Below are 7,555 nucleotides of genomic sequence, written 5' to 3' on the forward strand. Positions count from 1 at the left end.
CTTGGAAGTTTGGTACTATCTCCAACATAGAAGAGTAGAGAGCCACTTGGCCAATTTGTCCTTCCATCCAAACATTCTCAATTACTCACTGCTGCCATCATTTTCCCTTATGTCAATTTCAGGCCCTTGAGTAGATGGTTGAGGAGTGTAGCACTCAACTATAATATTCTTACCATATGGCTTACTCACCTTGAGAAATCATGAGGTCAACCTTCACACTAGGATCTTTAATTATAGTGGTGAGTAAGCCACTTCCAGTATCATATTCTAATACCAAATACCCAAGACACAACAAGGCTAATAACATTATGATGATTCCCTATAATTGAGGTTTCTCTTGAAACTTAGGTCCCTAGAATATGTTTCGAAATGGAGAGGATGCAATGGTACAATGACCACAACACATAAAAGCCTTTTGAAATCGATCTTCGAATCTATGACAGTGAAAACATTAGCACAGATACCCACAACAACTAAAACTATTGGTATAACTCTTGTTGTGAAGAGTCCACTCCATCACACGAATTAGAGAAACCATGCACAACTTTTGAAATATTAAAAAAATCCAATTAATTTTATCATGAGACTTAGGTTCACCCTCTCATAGATGTATTTACAAAAAGGTGAACCAAAGAAGTTCCCATAAGAGAATTCCCTTGGTAGTAGAATTATATGATCCATGGTGCCCTAGAAATAATCCTTGATCTTGTCTCATAATTCACATCTAGAAAGCAATAAAAATATTGGAAAGTCTTCGCAAATCTTTGTTTTCCAATTCTCTTCAATAACAAAGAGAAGGCAGCAATGGGAACTAAAAATCAAGGTCTCGTAAAAAATTCCCTATGAAAGAGAGGAAGACTCATCAAAATATAGACAACAAGGCTTATGAATGCTCCCCACAACAAATATTCAATTTTTGTCAGACCCTTTCTTATTACTGTGATCAAACCAAGACTATCAATCTGAATAGAACATGGCTGAGTGTCTCCCCTAACATTGTTGAGAACATTGTCCTTGCAATTTTCTTTTTGGAATAACTTCAAAGGGTTCAACTTCCACGACTTCTGAACTAAAACTTCATCATATGATTTCAAAGATAAAGGGCTCGGGAAACAATCATGGTTGCAAGGTGTTTAGAAAATAGTCAAAACAATGTGCATGAGGTAGTAATGATGGAATCAATTAGATGAAAAGGAATGCGTAAAAGAAGTTACAAATTCAATAGGTTTCCTTTATCCCTAATAAATCAAAGAATTAAAAGTATTTTTTACATCAAAATTTCTTTATTTACTAGCACTTACTAATATGATTATTGATTTTGAACTTATTATGGATCAAATTTGAATTGTGCAAGGCATAAATATTTGAAACACACGTTGTGATTGAATAAGGTTGGAGCCGACAAAGTCAATATTGATAAACATTTATTATTGTTGTTCTAAACTTTAAACTGAGGTTGTATACATACTTGGCGGAAAGAACATCAAAACCAAACTAAAGCTAAAGGACTGTAAGCTGATGTTGGAGTTTGCATCCCCCTTTTCTTTTTGTTGGGATGTTGTTGCAATTGATGTTAGAATCACAAACCATAAACTCATATCTAGCACAATTCTATCTATGTGATATATGATATAGCCCTCTTGCTAAATAGATTTGGATATGATTTTCTAAAATGGGGACACTTTGGAAACGTAAACCCCCAAGTTTTGGAAACAGGAAACATGGTATTTAAATGAATCTGTTGTTTATCTATGGAACTGTTGGACTGGTATAACTATAGTAAAATTAGAACAACGTAGTTATTAGCTCTGTTAACCTTTCATTTTGCTTTTTCATAAAACTATTTGTTCATACTTGGCACATTACTTGGTACGATTAAGTGCCTTTGAAGTAGTCATTACTAAATTAGTTTTTCACTATGGTAATCTGCTTAGTTACTCTGTTTCGAATCTTTTTGTTAGACTACTCCTAACACCAATTCGATGATGTTCCATGCACAATGCTATTATCAATATATATAATATATATATATATATATATATATATATATATATATATATATATATATGGCGCCTGACTAACACTATACTCAAAACAAACAATGCTACAACTTTCCTTAATGAATATCACACTAATTTTTCCACTCTGCCATTATACTGCTGTGTATAGTAAGTTCATGCAAACCTGAATGTGTCCTGGCTTGCTCTGAAATTCCTGGTCACTCCTATAATGGCAACTCTATCCAGGTCTGAGTTCTGAGCATAGTTTTCTCCTTGCAAATGATTCTTGACTCTGAGTTCTGATGGCAATGCATTGGGAGTTGAGGGGCGTGGTCTTGTCAAATTTGAATACCGAGGACAAAGTCGGGACATCCTGTAGCACCGCGAGATGTTACCAAGGTGAGTCATTGGATCCAGATCCAATTCTTTCATAGAAGATTCCGAGATGCAATAAATGTGGAAGGGTGGTGGGTGGTAGCGGAGTTGGTGAAGGGTGGCGAAGGGTGGAGGATTTTCTCGATTTCTAGAGACGGACGTTTTTCTGGGTGGGAACGAAAAGCGAGAAATCCCTTTGCCTTCTTAGACTACTCCTTCATGTACATGTTACTTTCTAAAAGTCGGTAGTTATATGTTAACGAAAAATACATTTAAACTTTTGTTAAGGCATGGTTTGATGAACATGTTACCTTCTAAGAGTAGGTAGTGATATTGATATTTTGGTGCTATAGGGAAAATTCTTTTGCCAAAAAGTAACCCTTATATCAAAAGTAATATAGTAAATGTATTATTTTATTACTATTATTATTAAAAACAAAAACATCATAATATTTAATTATTAAATTGATGCAGTTTTGGAGTATAAGTACTACTGCAATTTGGGAGACTTATAGTTGCTTCATAGTTCTCCACGGTTATATATATATATATATATATATATATATAGATATATATATAGATAGATAGATAGATAGATAGATAGATAGATATAAAAATATATTATATATATATATATATATATTATATATATAATATATATATAATAAATGTGTGTATGTAGTATTTTTATTGTGTAAATTTTATGTTACAAAACATGTTTTATTTATGTAATAAGTATTTATATATTGGAATTGTAGTGAAGGTTTTAAATTGAATGATAGGAAATTTTTAAATTGAAAGATGAGATTTATTAATTTTTATTTTTATGGTTTAATATTAATTGTTTTATGAAAATTAATAATGTCATTTTAAATGAGTAATTGTCACTTTGTTATCAAAGGGTTAAATGGATTAGGCAAAACTAATACAATTCCACAAAGAATGGATCTACATCATAATAGAAAAAGAGAGTCTATTATTGTCATGGTAGTAGTAGATATTATAGATCAACTTAGTAAATTAATTGTAGAAATATCATTTCATTAATAATGGTTAGTTGGTTTTAATCTATATCTAAGAAGAGATATATTACCTAATAAATTTTGCAACAAAATTAAATGAGATATGTTACATGATGAATTTTATGATAGACTAAAATATATATGACTAATAATTTTCTAACTAAAATATACTTAAATATATGGGGAGAAATATGGCTAGATATATTTTGTAAAATAATGTTACATTGAAAGATATGATTCCCAATTTTCTAACTAAAATATACATAAAATATATGGGAGAAATATGGCCAGTGGATACTTTTTTAGTTGTTTTGAAAATAGGTATTGTTGTTTACTTGATATATATTCTTTTTCATCAATCATTTAATGTATATAATTGGATCATTAATACAATATTTTTACACTTAATTTTAAAATCTTAAATAGATATTAAATTTTAAGTTCTTTTTAAAAGATAACAAATTTATTTAATAAATCTAAATAATTAAAATATTTATATTTATTATTTTTAAAATTTCAATTATTAAACAAATTAAATTAATATATTTTTTTTGAAATTTGGTAGGACTATATCTTCATCATGTTCAATATATCACATGGATGCGGTGTGAGAATTGAACCAGTTAACTTCACATCAAAAAGTTTGAACAAGTTTTTTAACAAAACAAGAGATCACCATCTATCCAAAATAATTTCACATCCAAAAACTCGAACAAATTTATTAACAAAACACCCAATCACCATATATCCAAAATATCCTAAACTTCCTAAACAAAATTAAATTAATATATATATATATATATATATAATATAATGACAAAATAAAATACAATACAGCCTTTAGCCCTTTTTTATATATATAAACGCATCGTTACACACCTATCTGACCACCTTGACATTAAAATTCTATTACATTAAAAGAAGTTAAGACGACATTTACTTTTTACTTCGCAGGTTGAAAAGGAGACTGAAATTGGACACCATACATCACAATTGCTTCCATTCAGATATAACACTAGCAAAGAAGTTAACTACGTGATTCTGATCTGTTTGGATCAGCCCTGGTTAATAAAGGCATCCACTTTATTGTTCATGCTTCTGGACAGGAATTTCATGCAAATGGGAGGATTGACTTTAGCCAGAGCCAGAAACGAGGAAGGAAGAGTCCATATGCCATCTCCACATATGAGACCAGAAGCCACTGCAGGAACCATTACGTCAGCATTTTTGCGGTTCATCTTCTGCCAAACGAATACAATGGCCGTCCCCACGCACATATCGATGGCAAAGTAACCTCCTAGGTAGAAAGGTATAGCCATCGCCATCGGCAGGGGAATATACTGAGACACTTTTTTGGGTACACGGTCTCTTATCAAATTGATTACCATGGCGGCTGCGAAGAAACCATAACAGAGAGTGAGGCAGTGGTTGGGAAGGGCACCAAATCCTTCTACTCCTAGGATGGCCATGTTTCTGTAGATCAGTGCATAGGGGGCTGGATATTCTCCATTTGGATCTCCCACATTGAAGGCCTTGTAGAATAACCAGAAGGTACAGGGTGCTATTATGCATCCCATGGCGGTCCCAATCACTTGACTCACAAACATAGATCTTGGGGATGACATGGTCAGGTATCCAGTCTTGAAATCCTGCATCAGATCTGAAGCAGTGGAAACTATAGACATCATCACTCCACAGGCAGCTAATCCTGCCAGTACACCGCCATCTTCCTTCCCTGCCCATGCCCCAAAGATGAAGATGGCTAATATCCCATAAATTGAGGCCAAGCTCCAATCTGTGAGCCCACATCCATATGCGTTGCAGAATGCCAAAACTGGTGCCACTATGTAGGCCACCGGTACAAAGTACCATTTCACAGGATGAAAAATCTTTGGGATGACCCCTATGGATATGGCAGAAAGGGCCACATACCCAGCTCCGACTACCCATAAGGGAATGCTGTCCTTCATAAACATCTCGTTACGCCGCTGTTCATCATACGGAATTGCTGCATCCACTGGTGCCTCATTTCCATCACTGGTTACTACTGGAAGTCCATTGCATGTCCTATTTTTCTGCGATTGACTATACATGGTGGTCACAGTGATGTACAGGATTTTGACGAAATTATATAGTCCATCACCCAATATGAGAGCAATAGATACAAAGACCTTGTAACCTTTGAGGCCCATCATACTTTCGTCTGAGGCAGTGTACCAGTCTCCTTTATGGTTATGTATGAGAGGCCACATAAGACCCCAAGAGATGACTGTCCCGAACAATATGGACACGTTTACCAAGTGAGGACAGATCATCCCAGCTCCTATATATGTCGCGTTGAAGTCGAAAAAAAATCTGCAATACACCTATTTTTGGTGAAGTTTTCATTGCCTGGTTTTGAAAATAAAAAATTGGATAAAATCAAAATGTGAAGAAACAGAAACTTCACAATTGAGATTATATATATATATACCCTTATTAAATCATTCAATATGAATACAACCAAAGACGCATACAACCGAAATACATACTCCTGATCCCGAGCTCTTAATCCAAAAGTAGGAAACTGCGCAAAGCCACAATCGTCACCAGCTGTAAAAAACCACTGGAAGAAACCCCAGAGAAAACTGAATGTAAAGTATTTTCCGAGAGCTCTGACTTGTTTCCTGCAATACACTGTAAGGTGAAAAAACCATTGATATGTAAAGGTGAGGATAAACTAGACTCTGATTATATCCATTTTATCAAGTTCAGAGATCTGTAATGTTTCAACAGTAATGTATTCTGCCATTACCTGGCTAGCTTGTCTCCCTCAGGAGTGTGGAATCCATTTATGATAGTAGCTGTTGCTGTACCGCTTGGATAGGTGAGCTTATAGTCTATCACCATTATCTAATAAACAGCCAGGAAAAAATAAAATTTATATTTACTGCAAAGAAGCCCAAAATAAAAATAAATTTCCTAAATCGCTTATTTCGAATCCATACTCATTCTCGGGATTCCAAATTTCCTTACCTTCCGAAGAGGCACCACAGCTAATAGTCCTATAAAACTCACAGTGAAAACAAAACCAATAATCCAACTAAGACTTGGATCTTTGATATTGTCTGGAGTATTCCCAGGAGTACTAGTGCCTGCTTGCTCATAGGTCTTTCTGTTCATACCCAACAAGTATAACCCAAACCCCCCGCCATTATACCCAATTCAGAAAACCAAAATCACAGAATAATTCACAATAAAGTGTTTTAGACTAAACCCATACATACCGCTGAAAGCAATCCCATAACAAGCCACCACACAGGTTTGAATCACGGTATTCTCTTGCCTGGTGAACGGAGTCTTCAATAACCCGAACTTGTCAAGGAATTTGGTCCAGGTTTTGATGAAAATGTATCCCAGCAATCCGGCAGCAACATTGAGGGAAGGAACGATTCCGGTGGTGAGGATCAAGTTTAGGACGATTATACAAAACATAATGCCCATGAGCATGCTCAAAAACATTGCTCTGAATGTGATCTGTTCCCACCATGGAGGCACCTTCTTGTCGTCAAAGATCTGCTCTATGCTCAGCTCTTTCTCTTCGATCTTCTTCGAGGTTCCATCCTTGTTTTCCCAGTTAGCATCACCGGAGCTTAACTCTTCTCCATTCTTCAGATGATCAACACGTTTTACAAGCCCTTCTCGACCATGAACATGACCATCCTCTACCTCGAGGGATCTGATTTCACAACTGTATTGATCCATTAAGGCAGCACAAAAATCAGAATAGGAATTGGATCAGCAAGACTAACAAGGTCATATATATATACCCTAATCTAGCCAGCCATGAATTTTATACATATTTCCTCTCCTCCGGTCACACTACCACAAACTATTATGTAGCAGTCGCTATTCAAAATAGCCTAGTTCCTCCTAACTCGCTGTGGGAAAGAATCCCTTGACTTTTCAAGTGGCGTGCGAATCAGTCAGTGTACAAAATTGAACACGTCGTAACCGAAAATCATCAGTCAAAAAAAATTTAAATTTTGAATTTTACACGTTTTAAGAAAATTTAAGTAATATTTTAAAATGTCGCAAGAAGGGCTGCCAATCCGTTGGACATTTCTGACCATTTAACTTACAAAATGGCTGCAGCCTGGTTGACCATCAGTCTTCCTT

General features: G+C 34.9%; 2 pseudogenes across 1 annotated transcript; both read right to left on the reverse strand.

Moving 5' to 3' along the window:
- Positions 1-4,437: 4,437 nt before the first annotated feature.
- On the reverse strand, positions 4,438-5,580 carry LOC149248719 (putative metal-nicotianamine transporter YSL12 pseudogene; annotated as a pseudogene).
- Positions 5,581-5,781: 201 nt separating this feature from the next.
- Positions 5,782-7,321, reverse strand: LOC149248720 (putative metal-nicotianamine transporter YSL7; annotated as a pseudogene). The gene is made up of 4 exons (XR_016265052.1): positions 6,413-7,321; positions 6,192-6,289; positions 5,929-6,063; positions 5,782-5,788 (listed from the first exon to the last, which is right to left on the reverse strand). The product of XR_016265052.1 is annotated as a putative metal-nicotianamine transporter YSL7 (transcript).
- Positions 7,322-7,555: the final 234 nt, after the last annotated feature.

The sequence above is a fragment of the Pinus tabuliformis genome, chromosome 7 (assembly GCF_031772625.1).
Source record: "Pinus tabuliformis cultivar Carrire ecotype Pingquan chromosome 7, CPIR1, whole genome shotgun sequence".
In the NCBI taxonomy this organism is placed as follows: Eukaryota; Viridiplantae; Streptophyta; class Pinopsida; order Pinales; family Pinaceae; genus Pinus; species Pinus tabuliformis.